Source organism: Marmota flaviventris, chromosome 14 (genome assembly GCF_047511675.1).
Source record: "Marmota flaviventris isolate mMarFla1 chromosome 14, mMarFla1.hap1, whole genome shotgun sequence".
In the NCBI taxonomy this organism is placed as follows: Eukaryota; Metazoa; Chordata; class Mammalia; order Rodentia; family Sciuridae; genus Marmota; species Marmota flaviventris.
The window spans coordinates 5,837,827-5,852,992 of NC_092511.1; the positions used below are offsets into that span (position 1 = coordinate 5,837,827).

A 15,166-nucleotide genomic window follows, 5' to 3' on the forward strand; every position below is an offset into this window, starting at 1 on the left:
CCCTATATACAGTTTGTCTAATCTTCCCATGTTCCCCCTCCCAACCCCACTATGAGTCAGACTCCTTATATCAGAGATAACATTCAGCATTTGTTTTTTTTGGGATTGGCTAACTTCACTTAGCATGATACTTTCCAACTCCATCCATTTACCTGCAAATGCCTTGATTCTATTCTCTTTTATTGCTGGGTAATATTCCATTGTGTATGTATGCCACATTTTCTTTACTCATTCTTCTACTGAAGGGCATCTAGGTTGGTTTCACAGTTTGGCTATTGTGAATTGTGCTGCTATAAACATTGATGTGGCTGTGTCCCTGTAATATGCTGTTTTTAAGTCCTTTGGATATAGATCGAAGACAGGGATAGTTGGGTCAAATGGTGGTTCCATTCCCAGTTTTCCAAGGAATCTCCGTACTGCTTCCCATATTGGCTACACCATTTTGCAGTCCCACCAGCAGTGTAGGAGTGTGCCTTTCCCCCACATCCTCACCAACACTTATTGTTGTTTTTATTCTTAGTAGCTGCCATTCTGACTGGAGTGAGATGAAATCTTAGTAGTTTTGATTTTCATTTCTCTAATTGCTAGAGATGTTGAACATTTTTCATATAGTTGTTGATTGATTGTATATCACCTTCTGAGAGGTGTCTGTTCAGTTCCTTGGCCCATTTATTGATTGGGTTATTTGTTTTTTTGGTGTTTAGCTTTTTGAGTCCTTTACATACCCTAGAGATTAGTGCTCTGTGTGATGCGCAGGGGGTAAACATTTGCTCCCAAGCTGTAGGCTTTCTATTCACCTCACTGATGGTTTCTTTTGCTGAGAAGAAGATTTTGAGCTGAGGAAATCACTTGTAGTGACTGACTCCCCAGGGGGCAGGCCTGTAGCTGTCTGGAACACAGTTTTCCCTGGAGGGAGGACAGGGCAGCCTCTGCTCCTGGACACAGGCCCTGCTGCTGGCCGAGAGGCTGACCCGGGCTGCATCTCCTGAGCTGAGAGGTATCTGTTCTCCTGAGCTGCATCTCCTGAGCTGCCTGTAGGTATGAACAGGGAGAGGAAGCTCTTCCCTCTCCCAGGAAGATGTTAGGAAAATGCCGCAGTTCTAACCTGGGGGCCTGACGAGGACCGAAGCGTAGGCGCAGCAGAGTGCTCAGAGGCAGCCAGCTGGGGCAGGCTGTGCTGTCCACACCCAGCACGGGCCACGGGTGTGGGAGGCCCCTGGCTCCCTCCACGGCAGGGCACAGCCGCTTCTTACCTTCTGGCAGCACAAATCCCGCCCCCCCGGCAGGGTGGTGGCCGTGCCCGCTGGGCTGGTTTGTGGTTCTGGGTCGTCACTTTCCCCAAGCCACTTCCTTCCCCTTCTTGTGCCAGTCTGGGCAGGAGGAATTGCTTCTTGCAGTGGGATGGGAGGGAGAGGAAGGCAGTGGTGGGCAGTTCTGTCTGCTGGAAGGGTTTGTCAGGATCCGTCTCCTTCCTCCCTCCCTGACCAGGACCTTGTCCCCTCCAGGGAGCAGGTGGCGGTTCCGTTGGCTCCCCACTGGGATTCTGGTTCTACCTTCTTTCTCTGACCTCAGTCAAGAGGGACTTGCTCTGGGGCTCCTGTCAGGTCACCTCTCTGTTTGAAGCCCCAGTTTTAGTGAGTGTCTTATGCGGTGGTGACCGCTTGGGCTTTGAAAAGGCTTGGTTTGTGTTGGGACACAGTACCCGCCACCTGCTTGGTGGATTGCCAGGGAATGCTTGCTCTGTGTTATACACGTGGCCTCTTGAGGCCAGCTCTGCCCAGCCTCCGTTCAGATGCCTGGACACCTGCCCTGGCCACACTGCTGGAGGGCTCTGTCCTTGCTTGTTGGTTTACCAAGAGGCAGGCCGCTGTCCACCATGCCTTTGGGTGTCCCTGGTGTCCACACTCAGTCCCCATGCTCATTATCTGGTTGGAACCCTCCTGCCTCGCCTTCCTCTCCTTTGCACCTGGAGGGTTTGGTGCCTTTCCCAGCCCTGCCTGAGCCTCCCCCGGCTGATGCCCACCCTTTGGGCAGTGGTATCTGGAGCCGCGTGTTGCTTCTCTCATCCCGTGGATTGTTCTGCTGCTTCGGTCTCTTGACATGGCCCTTCTCTCCATTCTACAGCTGTCATTTGTCACCTGGATTATTCAACAGCCACTGCCCTGGTGCAAAGGTTTGACTTTGAACTCGGCACTCCTGACCTTCTGGGCAGTGACCAGACTCTGGCCCCCGGCCCTGCCTGATCCCACCCCTGCCCCTCTCAAGCCCTGTCTGTTGGATAACTTCTTTTCTGCTGGTCATCTGCCTGGCTCTCTCCCTTCCTTCTGACCTGCCCTTCCCCTGCCGGCCCCTCCTGCGGCTCCGGCCCTGCCGTTCCCTCACACATCACACCTCCTCCCACGGTGCATCATTTATTTGGCATGCTTTTATTTTCTGTCTTGCCTCCATCCTATTGGATCATCAACTTCACGGGGGCCGGGACTTTCACCTCATTGAGTGATGCGTCTCCAGCACCTTGAATTGTGCCTGGCACCCCACACATGCTCCCCACATGTCTGTCAGGGGCATCAAGCTGGCCGGCAAACACGGCTTGAAAGGTGGGAGTGAAAGGCCGCGTTCATTCCTGGGGGTTGCGTTGTCACTGCTTCTTTGAGACCCCAGGGCCTTGGTCCTAAGAGGACAGCAGTTTAAAAGTTGAGTTGGTGTAGCCCCCTCAAGAACTGAGTCTCAGTCCCATCCTATGCAGAAAGGGTGGCCTTGGCCCTCTGGAGTCAGACGTCCTAGGTTGGACACGTGGCCAGCTGCAGCGCTGTTCCCCGTCCGTCACCAGCTGGGCTCCACAGAGTCCTCGTAGCTCCAAGCTGCTGCCATTAGGAGGGGCGGACATGGTGGGCCTGAGCTCATTTCTTCACTGGTGGGACCACAGCAGATTCAGGGCACAGCTCTGAAACAGTGGCTCGTCCGACTGTCATCCAGCTGGGCAGGGAGGCTGACCCAGTGGGTGGCTGTGGTGACAGTGACATCCATGTGACAGCTGACCTGGGGCTTGGGGGAGGGAGGTCGCAGTGCGCCTGCTCTGCCCTCCAGCTTTCCCTGTTCCTAGTACTGTCTTGTGGAAATCTGTCCCCAGTCTCTAAATACAGACTGTGGGGTCACCTTGATCAGAGGTGTTCCTGCTCGCCTGTCTTTTTCTTTGTAGGCCCAGGTAGCTCTGTAGTGTGTATAATTTCTTTTCAGAGGCAGCTTTTTATGAATTCTTCTGATTTCTGCTTCAGTAACGCTGGTAAGGTGTGAATGGTGGCCTGGGACCAGCATGCTCTGCCCATTTCTCGCAGAGCTGCGGTCCTCCCTTAGCTGTGCAGTGAGAAGGGCGTCTCTGGCCCTGAAGCAGCCGGACCTCTGCTCTGACGCTGGCTTTCCCAGCTGATGCCAGTGTGGCTCTGGTCAAGTATGCTCATTTACTTGCTTTTTCTTTCTTTCTTTTTTTTTGTACTAGTTAAAAAATTTTTAATTAAAAAAATTTTTTTTTTTTAGTTGTAGATGGACACTATGCCTTTATTTTTATGTGGTGCTGAGGATTGAACCCAGTGCCTCACACATGCTAGGCAAGTGCTCTGCCACTGAGCCACAACCCCAGCACCCCTAGCCCTATTTTTCATTTTTATTGAGGCAGGATCTCTCTTAAGTTGCTGAGGCTGGACTTTAACTTGGGATCCTCCTGTCTCAGCCTCCTAGGTAGCTGGGATTACAGACGTGCGCCACCATACCTGGTTTCATTTGCTTGTGTTTGTTTAACAAACACATATATCATGCTCATTGTGTGCCAGGCATAAGGTGCTCCACAGACGTTAAATGTGTTTAATGTGTGTAGTGTCCTTGTGGGTAGGTGCAGTCACCCTCGAGTTTAGAGAGGAGGCAGTGGACACAGTGGACGTCGCAGAGCTTGACTCCACCTCAGGGTGGTCTTGAGTGTACACTTTTCCATGCCTGACCTCAGGGTGGTCTTGAGTGCACACTTTCCCACACCTGGCCTCCTAAGGCCTCCGGTTGTACAGCATTGGAGCCGGTTCTCAGGCTGCACAGAGACGGGCTCTGTGTGAGAACTCCTAAGAGGACCCGGAAGGGGATCAGCTGGCCCTGTCTCATGGTGTGGGTGCTTGTAGCTGCCTGGCCGAGGGAGGCCAAGGCCATGGTGGTAAGTGGCCTTCCTGGACCCTTGGGGGCAGGAGGAGGAGCAGGGAGCACTGGGGAGGGGATGGCGGGCCCTCTGTGGACGGGGATCCAGCGGGCTGAGTGGTGGACGGAGCTGAGGTGCAGGAGGGTGCATTTGTTGGGTCCAGCTGTTGGACTGTGGGGGCAGGTGGAGTCTGGCGAGCTGGGCTGGCTGCAGGGGGAGGCCAGCAGCCCACTTCCCGCCCTACAGATTCGTAATTAGCTTTCCACGTTGTCTTTTTGTTCTCCCTTCAGAGACTCTCCCACACCTTCCTTCCAGTGGATTTCTAGAAATACCCCGTTCTCCATGACTCACTGGTGGAGCACGTCCTGTTTGGGGAAGTGTGGAGAGGACTTTCAGAGTGGACTGGAGCTGCAGGGGGAGAGGGCTCTGAGTTCCACTGGCCACTCCCCCCAGCTCCAGAGGCACTGGACGTTTCCACCTGCAGTTTTACCTCCTTGACCGACGCATGCCCTCTGGGATTTTCCTCTTGGCGTGAAGGCAGGGAACCATGGATTCTCAGCACCACCTATAAATAAATAAAAATAAAGGTCCATGGACAACTAAAAAATATTAAAAAACCGATAAAATCTGAATACCCCCCATAGTCTAGTTTGTATTGTTTAAAACAAACAAACAAAAAAATGGGGCCTGGAGTTTGACCTGAGTGACAAAGATCACCTCTGAGCCACACAGATGGCCAGTGCTCCATGTACCAGGGCAGCCATGGTGGAGCAGGGGCCCGGTGCCCAGGACAGAGTGGCTCTGAGACCTAGGAGAGCAGCGAGATGGCTTTGCCTCCCAGGCAGACTGTGCATGAGGGAGAACATGGCCGTCCTTTGGATAGCTCTGATTTGCCCACGGCTTGCTCTTGTTTCAGTCTCATGGCGTCAGCTCCTTCCAGGAGAGGCTGGGTGTTTAAGTCACACTGCTGTGCTTGTCCCTGGTGTAGCCCCAGGCCCTTGGCAGGCTGGGAGGCTCCTGCATTAGGGCCTTGGGGTGTGGAGGGATCCAAGAAATAACAGGGAGCAGAGGGGGGACTGGAGTTCTGCAAGCACAGGGGAGGGGGAGGTGCTGTGCTGTAGGCCGGCGGGCACCAGGGAAGAGTGGTGTGGACTGGGCTGGGTGGCCAAGTGGCCATTGTGGCCTCACTGTGATGAGGACATTGAAGAAGCAGCCAGCCAGACGCTGCCATGAGAGTGGTACCCCATGACCTTGGTTGGATGTTGAGGCTGGTGAATGGTGTGGGCAGCGGGATTCGGGTGCTCAGTCTGGTCAGCTGAGGGACTCTGGCAAGGTCTGGAGGCATGTTTGATGGTTATGGCGGGGGACGAGGGGTGCTCCTGGCATCTGGGGGGTGGAGGCCAGGAAGGTTGCTGAACATCTTACGGTGCATCTTATGGGGGCCCTTGCCAGGAAGAGTGGCCTTGCCCCAAGGGTCATCAGTCCTGAGGTTGGGAGGCCAGGGGTGGGAGGTTGGCAGGTATGGAGGGGGGCTGGGGCCCCAGGGGTCTCCCTGCACCCCAGGTGCTCACGGGCCTCAGTTTGCTGGTGAAGCAGGGACAGCCTTGGTGGGTCTGAGTTTCTTTTTCTGTTGGGTAGGAGGAAGATGAGGTGGAAATTTTCATTAACCGAAACTTAAAGGTGACCAGGTGCTATGAAGTGTAGGTCCAGGGACGTACCAAGTCCACAGAGGCCTTTGGAGTTGGAGGAGGAGCTCCTGCTGTGTTCGCACCTTTGCTCGCATTACTGTTTTCTGCCCTTGAACCTTGCTCTGCGCTGAAGCCAGATGTGCTCTTTTGGGGGGTACATTTGAATATCTTACCTTTGTTATGAAGATGCATTAAATGAAAGCTGCCCTAGTACTGACAGAAGAGCTTGAATTTAATTTACTTCATAAAAATTCTTAATTCAGTGTTTATTAAGAAGACTTTTTACAGGGCTGGGGATATAGCTCAGTTGGTAGGGTGCTTGCCTTGCATGCACAAGGTCCTGGGTTCAAACCCTAGCACCACACACACTTAAAAAAGAAGGTCTTTTACTAGAGAGCTAAATGGAATTTAGATGGGTAAAAATTAAAAAACAAACTCTTGCCCCATTATTGTGCACATATTTGTGTTCTTTGTGTGTATGTGTACTCTGTGTGTGTGTGTGTGTGTGCGCGTATGGGAGACACACAATGTATTTCACCTTTTCTTTTTGTAATATTATCCTGCCTTTAGAATTTGGAACTCAGTTTATTTCTATCACAGTTAAAAATTAATTTTTTCCTTGTTTTCCTTTGTCTTTTCCTGTGTCAGAGAAACGGTTTATTTTCTCAGAGGGCGTTGGCTGCCTCTGATTGACTTCTTGATTCATGTTCTCCTAAGCGGAGGAGCTCAGACTTCATCCTGTTGGAGCTGAGGGGGCCTTCAGAGCCACGGGGACAGGGACAGGGCAAGGTCCCAGTATGAGAAGGATCCCCCAGAGATGGCGCAGGGTTAGGGTGGGGAGATGGGCAGGCGGACAAGGCAGAGGCCAGGCAGGGTCAGCAGGGACGGCTTGGAAAGACCAGCAGAGGAACAAGCCTGACCTTTTGGCCGTGGGGACTGAGGAACGGGTGGGAATCCAGGAAAACCCCCGCCTCGGGCTTGAGTGGGTGGAAGCTTTAGAAAAGGGTAGGAAGTCCTTGTTTGTACATGTTTGATGATTAATGTTGCTTTCAGACTTTTGCTTTTTAAAAGTAAGTGAAATGGAGAAGTTTGAAGGGGGCCCCCGACTCTGGAGGCTGGAAGAGGGGTTTCTCCTTTATGAAGTGCATCGGGGTCTAGAAGGCGCCCGCTGGGTCTCTCAGCTCTCTGGTGGGAGGGCTGGCCTGGGACCACTGCTGGTCAGGTGGAGGACCTTGCGGTCAGCAGGGGCTCAGGTTTCTTCCTTTGGTTGGCAGAACAGTTGTTTTGAGAAAGGCCGGTGAGACGTAGCCGTCCCTTCACATCTTGCACCTGTTCCGAAGGTGTTGCTCTGGGTCTCCTCTGGCTCCGAGGGGTCCTGTGGCCAGCTGTGGCTCCCTCCACCCACTGAGTGAGTGGTCAGTGTAGGGCGGAGCCACAGCGCTGCTGGGGTGGACGTGGGCTCTGCGCTACCTGGTGCCGATCCTGGCAGGCTACTTGGTGACCTTGCAGGTGGGTCCGTTTACTGGTTATGTGTATAAATGACAGCTTTAGATTATATACCACTTCTTTGTGTTTGTTCCATTTTTAAAACACTCGCCTCCTTCTGGTCTTCAGTAGAAAGCGGCGTGTTATCCTGGGCAAGGCCAGTGGTCTCCTCCTTCTGGAGCCTCCGTTTCCTCATCTGTGGGACCAGAGAGCTAGGGTCGGGGTGCCCCTGGGTATCCGACAGCTTCAGTTCCAACACGCGGGGGTTTGTCAGCTTAAGGCAGAACCTTAATCACGAAATAAGCCAGACGACCTTTACTTGTCCCCGGCTCTAATGGGCTGCAGCCCCCTTCACTTTCTAAAGCAGCGTCCTGATGACAGCTGTGCCACCTCCGTGGAAGACACCCAGAGTGTCTTTCCCAAGAGCTTTCCTTCCCCAAGGTCTCCCTCCTGGAGCCTATAGCAGAAACCCCGGGTGTGTAGAGAGGGGTGTCCCCGCCTGGCTCCCCACCAGTCTGCTCCTCGGGTGTGTGTTAGCCGCAGGCTCGGTGGCTGTCCCTGCAGGTTCCCTTCTGCTGCGGGTTCGCTGAGGTTTGTCATGAATGGGTGTTTGATTCCGTCAGAGGCTTTTCCTGCAGCGGCCGAGAGGAGCACATGGGCTTCCCCTTTTACCTTGTTGGTGTGTGGATTCGTTTCACTTCTGAGGCTGCGACTGCTCCTTGCCGTGGTGGCCTGTGGGGGGGGCAGGCACAGTTTGTGTCGGGTGTTGGGATCTGAGGGTAGGTGTTGCCACCTCAGTGCAGAGCACAGCCAGAGTGGCCACCGCTGCCACCATGCACTCACCTGCAGGGTGCAGTCTGCCAAGTCGTAATTCTGTCAGAAAGTGTGTGTGTGTGTGTGTGTGTGTGAGAGAGAGAGAGAGAGAGAGGAGAGAGCGAGTGCACACCAGCCCTTCTGCAGCTTACCATGTGCCAGACGCGGGTGTGGCGGAGCAATCCCATCATAGCCCAGGGCTGTAGGTACCATTTCCCTTATTTTATAAATGAGGAAATGGAGGCTCTGTTTCTTAGAAGGAAGGAGAAGTGAATTCCATCTCCCCAGACGTTACTGAGCGCTGTTTATGCCAGCCACTCTCCGTAGTGACGTCCTCGTTTCCACAGAAGATGCTGATGGAGGTTGAGGGACTTTTCCAAGCCCTCAGAGCCCCGAGAAGCAGGTCTTGTGTTCCTTTCCCTTGGGTGCTGCTGACGGGTGGCTTGTGGAAAGGAATGGAGTCAGGGTGGAAAAGCAGACAATATCCTAGAACAGCACAGTCCAGGTCTTCACAGGAGGCCTTACAGACTTACTTAAATGTCAGAATAAGTGCAAAGTCACATTCCAAAGCAAAAACATGAGCTCATGTGTTTATATTTTAAGGCAACAGTTTTTCTGAATTCAACAATGACCAGGAAGATGTTTCATTGATATTAAGTAATAATGGTGCAGAATCTTGGTTGATGCATGTAAAACATTAATTCTTTGTTTCCCTGTTTTCAGGGAGAGGTTTTCTGGTCAGTCATTGTCCTTTTCTGTGTGCCCAGCAATGGTGTGATACTGAGTTCCTCATAAACTTACTGAGTCCAGTGTTTACATACATACACGAAAATGAAGCTGATTTAGTGCTCATGCCTCTGAGAATAAAGGTACTGTAGTTTTCCTTTTGCAGAAATGTATATTTTCAGTGTAGTCAACATTCACTAAGCAACTACTCTGTACAAGACATTCTGCTAAATCCAGGAGAGGGAGGCAGAGGAAAGGAGTGGCATTTTGATCTGGGCCTCAAAGGATGCATCCAGTAGGCAAAAAGAGGACTCGGGGCGCCTGGCAGCAGAGGGGTCCCTGGTTGAATGTGTTAGGGTCCACGTAGTTTGTTTAGGAGAGTGTATTGGATAGGACAAGGACTTTGTCATTGGAGAGGCACTTGTGAATTTCACGCCTGGGTCGACCGTTCGGTGGCTCTGTGCTCCTGGGCGTGTGTTGGCCCCTTTTAGTTTAATCTTTTCATATGGACAAAGGAGGTGACGTGTACTTCAGGCGCTCACTGTATGTGCCTATCTTAGCAGTGAGGCTGCAGGTCTGTGCTCTGTGCTTGAGTGAACCTGATGTGGGCCAGGCAGTGAGCGTAGGTGTTCTTTGGACTGTAGTCGTCTGGCATGTGCTTTGGTGGCTCAAAGATAGAGTCTGGCCTGGACTGCAGAAGTACAGGTTCAGTTCCTTGCTGAGACACCAGTTGCTCTCCTAGCCCCTCGCCCAGGGCTGTCACAGTGGTTGTGCTGGGTGACCGTTGAATAAGTGCACCAAGGTTTATGGCCATCTCTGGGGTCGCACCTTGGGGAACAACCCTGCCAGTTGAGTTGGCCAGCTCTCTGCAGCAGGGTGTCCAGCCTGATGGAGATGGTTCTCGGTGTGCCTTCAGCCTGGCAGATTGAACATACGGTATAGTGCTTGAGTCTGTGTTCCTAAGGTGTAGGGGAGAACATTGGTGGCCAGATAGGTAACTGAGAGTGTGATCCCAAAGCCTGTGCCCAGCTCCTTTTGATACCAGGAAAGACTCTTAGGCTGATCTCCCCTTTACCACCTTTCCTGGTTTCTTCTGCTGCTCCAATTTTTCTCCCTTTCCCTTCCTTCTTTGTGGAGGAACCTTGCCCTCACTGGAGGGTGTGATGTTGGGAAGTCGGTTTTGATGGTATGATGATTGATGGGTGAGGCTGATACATAGGTATAAGATCTTGGGGTGCATTAGCTCCTGCTTCAATGTAAAGGCCCATAACAAACAACACAGAACAGATTTTTTGTTATTAAGAAAAGAGGTGGGGCTGGGATTGGGGCTCTGTGGCCGAGCGTTTGGCTCGCACATGTGAGGCACTGGGTTCAATCCTCAGCACCACGTAAGAATGAATGAATGACTGAGTAAATGAATAAATGAATGAATAAATAAATGTATTGTCTCTATCTACAACTAAAAATGTATTAATAATAAAAAAAGAGGTGTAAGCAGCTTTGTGTGCTTGCTTTATTTTGGGCTACCCTGAACCATGGCTTGAAGTATTATTGAGAGAAGAAAGTGTGTGGATTGACAAAAGCATATACTTCAGTTTCCAAGAATAGGAATGCTTTGCCCTGGTGAACCTTGAAGTTTTTGCACATTTTTTTGTCCACAAATTATAATCACTGTTGGTTTAGGAGCTCAGATGGAAAGTGTGACTAAATCGGAGAAGTTACTCTGAAAAAAAACGACGTTTTGTTTAGAAGCATCTGCTTGCTCTATGTCATGCAGATGAGCCTAATTAAAATTCTTCTTAGATCTAGGTTGGTGCAAGATCAAAGATGACTGTTTTGCAGGAGGCTGGGAATGGGGATTGAGGTGGCTGTCCCACTTGGAGAAGCTGAAGCTTGTTTGGCTTTACCCAGATTAAGCAGAGGTGGAATTGGAGTGTAGGTAGGCCACTCTGGGGCGCACTCAACTCGTCCGCTGTTCATTCATCCTTTCGTTGCTTCTGCTCCTAGCAATCTGGTCACTTATTACGCTAGTTGCCAGGATTCTAGATGTGTGCCTCCTAGGGCCCACCGTCTAGTTGTGAGGGACAGAGACAAGTAATTATTAGGGAATAGATAGTGTGGTCAAATGGTCAGCAAATCGAGTCCTTCCGAAGATGACAAGTAGGGTGTGTGTTTGTGTGTGTGTGTGTGTTGGTTTTTATGAAGCAAATACATGACGTTTTCTTTGGGGAATTAGTGGAAAAAATCCTTTTATATAAACTCATCATCAAAGTAATTGGGATGTATTCCGACCTTTACACGTAGAGTACTTTAAGGAGCCATTCATATTGGGATTGGGCGGGAATGCTTGCTTGGGAAGAGGAGGTGGATGTTAATCTGCAGGGGCAGCGTGGGCTCTGCAAATGCGCGGATGAAGTTCCAGGTTGTGCGACGTGGACAGAACAGACCTGCGGCGAGAATACACAGCTGGGGAGAACTTGAGGGGCCCACTTAAGCCCTTCCAGACGCCTCAGTGGCCTTGGTATTTGCTGGGTCAAGGGACAGAATTGCGCACTTGGACTCTGTGGTGGTGCTGGTGTCAGTGATGCCCAGTGACCGTGATCTGAATACCAGGTGCCCTGGAGCGCTTACAGGAAGAGCAGGCCCTGGATGGAGTGTGTTTATTCAGTGTGATGCGGGTGTGTGACGTGGAGGCAGACGTTTTCAGGAGCTCCTCCACTAAGTCACCTTTAAGACGTGGTTTAGACTTGCTTGTTTTACAGGGTCACATGAGGATGGTGCATTTAGCCAGCGTCTGTGAACCCTGAGCCACACACAGCACGATCATGCAGGCCTGTGTTTGGTGTGTGGCCCCAGGCAAAGCCCTTTGTTACCCATCCTGCAGGATTGTTGGGAGAACTCAAAGACAAGATGCGTGTGAGCTACACTGGGTGTCCCTTCAAGTTGATGATGTTATCAGTGGGGTTTCCAGGAACAGTGGTTGGTTGTGGATGGAGAGCCCCGAGCTCCTCCCATGTGAGATCTTCTGGCCTGAGAAAGACTGCTGCAGCCGGGTGATTTACTCTCTGCTTCCTGGGGCCATTCACAGTGCTGGGTGTGGAGTGTTCTGTGAAAACAGGCCATAAAATGTTTGTCACACATTTATTTTTGGTCATTTCTCAACATGATGACAGTTCTCCATAACCTCCATTTAGCTTCCACGTCTGTCTGTTTGCCTACATGTCACCTCCCTGTCCCGCACAGCAGCGCTCTTGGGTTCATCCTTCAGTCAGCGACTCCCTCCTGGGTGCCGGTGTTAGCTGGTGAACAAGCCTGCAGAAGTCCCACCTCGGCCTTGGGACGCTGCTGTCCCTGCTCCCTCCGATCCTCTCTGACGTTGTGGGCCACACATTGTCCGCTCATTGTCTGTCCTCAGGAATGGCACTTCATGCTCCTCAAAGACAGACTTTGTTTAGTCTGCCTCACGATCCCCAGTGCCTGGGACGTAGCTGGTTTGCAGTTGTCATTTTCTTTTGGTTGTTGTGGGGGCCCAGCTGCAGGAACATGGGGCCCTGTGTTTTATTATGTAATAATCAAAACCTTAAAATGAGCATGCAGAGGGGGCGTGGGTGGTTCTTTGAGTGTGAAAGGACAGAGGGTGACCTGGGATGAGGAAGAGTGCAGGGTTGGGTGGCATGAGCCCTGATTTGGCGGCCGTGGCTTTGCGCCTGGTAAGCCTGCTTGAGGGTAAATCTTGATTATCTGGGAGTAAAAAAACGGATGGGATTCTTTGTAAGGCCTCTTCAAAGCCATGCTAGACATTTAAAATAGGAGACTTAACCAGCTTGGGACTTGACTAACTTCTCATTCAGCACGCGCTACCTGAGCGCGTGAACCTGTGTGAGGTTTTAATCATTCAGCCGTACTAGGGTTTCCTCCTGGGTCCGGAATAAAAAGAGCTGCGAAATGTTGGCATTCCAGCTGTCTCCGTCAGTGCAGCTTGCCTTCCTCGCTTTCCCTCTTGATCCTCTCAGCCCTTGTCTGCATCCAAATCCGTCAGCCCATGCTGGCTCCCTGGGCGTGGAGAGGCTTGCCCCTGGGAAGCTAATGGCTTCCCCACGAGGCTGCCTACCCGTGTGTGCAGGAAAATTGTCCAGAAATATTTTTAATCGAGGGGAAGGATCATCTGGCTGACAGCAGTCTCTATTCATGAGCTCTGAGGCACAAGCTGCATGGGTCTGGTGCTGGGGGCGTGGCCGCTGGAGAGTGACGGGGATGAACTCTGCTCCTCAATCAAGGAGACCGACTTGCCCGTCACCAGGGAGGCCACCATCTTGGACTGGCTCCAAATGACCAGATGCCTGGGGAGTCTCAAGACTGTCCACGGCCCGGTCCTCGTTTGTGCGAGGTGAATCGGTTTAGTAGTTTGCCTGCCTGGCAGGATATTGGCCGTGGGACCTTCTTACCCCGTGTTCTGCCCTCTGCCCACATCCTAGCTTTTGATTTGAGGGCCTCTGTGGATCTGCTGGTGGCTTCCGTTTGAAAACTTGGTGTGGTCTGGTGGAAGGAGCCTGGGTGGGCTCTGGCGTTCACATTCCAGGGTTCAGGTCCCACCCTGCTGCTTGTGTGTCGATGTGAAAGTTCCTCTGGTCCTCGGATTCCTCATTCTGAAATTTGGGGGTGATACTAAGTCATTAATGAGAAACTGCAGGAAGCCCCAGGCCAGCGCCAGAGGCGAAGTGCAGTGTGTGCGGTGGCTGGGGCTCTTGGGTTTTGCACCTGTGACAGCTCCTGTCCTTGGATGGTCTGTCTTCACTGGATTTCCTGTCCTTTGGGTTTAAAATCTGGTGCTGACCTTGGTGGATCCAGGAAACTGTCACCCTCTGCCCTTATTCCCTGCCCCTCCCCCAAACCTCTTTGGGATATGTCCTCCCAGCTCTTAGGCATAATTATGTTCCACTTGTCCAGGGGTCAGACTCTGCCATCTGGAATGTATTCAGGAACCGGATGTCGACAGAAAGGGCCTCTGAGCTCAGCTGCCCTGGAGTCTTGGCCATCTGATAGGTGGAGGGGGCCCAGCTGACAGCAGTGAGCGACGGCAGGTGCATAGAAGGTGAGCACCCCAGCAGGCCACTGGGCGCCCACACTGACTTCAGCGCCACGTGTGCTCTCATCAGTCCCGAGTGTCAAGGCAGCATTATCTTCAGCATTCTCTGTTGAGTGAAACAGGGAAATGTAAAGTGGGTCTCTCTGGGTTTTCTGATGAAGATGGTTTTTTAAAAGCCACCAGTATTTTGGTGTCATTTCTCCTCAGTAATTAATGTATTTGGAACTCTTCACTTTTCGAGTGTGGGGAAAATGCTAGAATGTAGAGGAGATAATCAGGGTGTTGGACTCACAGTCCAGGGTGTGAATGCATGTGCCTGCTGTCCACTTGTTAGATGGCTGGGTGCAGGTTAGCTTTTTGTGCCTCGGTCTCCTCATCTGTGCAGCAGGGATCTCGGTACCTCCCAGGGTTGTCAGGATGAGACTGACTGGTGTAGACGGACAGGTTGTCAGGATGAGCAGATGTGCTGGTTTTTGCTGGCTTGGAAATCCATTCTGCTTCCTGCTGTTGACTGGGCCAGTCACTTCCACGCTTATCTGCCCGTCAGTTAGACTTTCTTAGCCACTGGACATGCACATGTAGGTTGAATGTTTCAGTTAGGTGAGGCATTCTTTTGGGCCAGGAATATCATGTCTTTGAGCCTGGTGTTGGGCAGTGGGGCATGTGGCCCTCCTGTGCATCTGTCACAGAGAATTCTTCATGCCTGGAATCCAGAAAGGCAATCTGTGTTACATAGTGCTATCCTTTGAATTATTTTCATTTCCTTCTCTAAAGCATCTGAGGCCCCTGGAATTCTAGGTCTAGAAGAGATTTACTTGTGGCACCCTCCCGGACAGAGTGCATGTTTTGTGGCAGGACCCCAGGAGGGTCTGAGAGGTTGTCTCTGGGCTAAGGCCACACGTCCGACTGGGGAGCCCTGGGGTTTCTTGGGGCCTGTGTAGTCAACTCCAGTGGCCTTGTTCCTGTGGTCAGTCTTCAGCCTCGGGACGCCACCCCACGAGGACCCAAAGTGTGCAGTGAACCTAGAGTGAACTTGGTCTTGCACCAAAGCCTGTGGCTCAGCCCGGCCCTTAGCCTCTCTGCCTGCCCCGTTCTGCCCTCACCTTCCCAGGGGAGCACCAGTGCTTCCTGTGTGGTGACTTTCCTTTCTGTCATGACTGTGGTGTCTGATGGCTTCGTTCCTATAAACTT

The 15,166-nt window shown here is 51.9% G+C and overlaps 1 protein-coding gene across 5 annotated transcripts in view; it reads left to right on the forward strand.

Annotated features, from left to right (window-relative positions):
- Asap2 (ArfGAP with SH3 domain, ankyrin repeat and PH domain 2) overlaps positions 1 to 15,166 on the forward strand; it is a 154,344-nt gene that overhangs the window by 21,683 nt on the left and 117,495 nt on the right. The window contains exon 1 of one of the 5 annotated variants that reach the window (XM_071601323.1): positions 946 to 1,034. The exons of 2 other annotated variants lie outside the window; for them this stretch is intronic. The gene's annotated coding sequence lies outside the window, so the exon portion shown is untranslated. Of the gene's footprint in view, positions 1 to 945; positions 1,039 to 13,959; positions 13,982 to 15,166 lie in introns of those variants that run through there. 2 more of the 5 variants (XM_071601324.1, XM_071601325.1) reach the window with 2 other exon arrangements.